Source organism: Penaeus monodon, chromosome 15, assembly GCF_015228065.2.
Source record: "Penaeus monodon isolate SGIC_2016 chromosome 15, NSTDA_Pmon_1, whole genome shotgun sequence".
Classification (NCBI taxonomy): domain Eukaryota; kingdom Metazoa; phylum Arthropoda; class Malacostraca; order Decapoda; family Penaeidae; genus Penaeus; species Penaeus monodon.
In genome coordinates, this window is record NC_051400.1 from 38174720 (window position 1) to 38175161 (window position 442).

Genomic DNA, 442 nt, shown 5'->3' on the forward strand with positions numbered 1-442 from the left:
CAAGTGTTGTTAGCATTTACCCATGTCCGTGTGTAACCTATTAGTACATATAGATCTCACTACGAAAGCATGTGCTCCTCTATGTGCGTATGCAAATATCTGTTCACACATCGGTACACATACGAACACAATACACTCTGACCCCCAACCCACCATTGTATACCAGGTGAACCTAGAAGTAAACACATCATTCAAAAGCCATTTCAGTCAAATCATCGATCTCATACACTTTATTCGGATTCTTGTCTTTCATCAAAATTTCCTGAAATGTAACTGTTTCATCGTACCACCTCATACACGGAAAAATGGGACACTCATAATATTTTTTTTTAGAGATATGAGACACGCATAATGCCTCGTAATATTAAAAGTACATAACTGAGACATGACGTGCATGGTTAAGAAAACGAATAAAAGCACGAGTCAATATAAGCAATATATT

The 442-nt window shown here is 36.9% G+C and overlaps 1 protein-coding gene across 1 annotated transcript in view; it reads right to left on the bottom strand.

Annotated features, from left to right (window-relative positions):
* Window positions 1-442, bottom strand: part of LOC119582022 (CAP-Gly domain-containing linker protein 3-like) — a gene marked incomplete at its 3' end in the record, with an annotated part of 68768 nt that overhangs the window by 29902 nt on the left and 38424 nt on the right.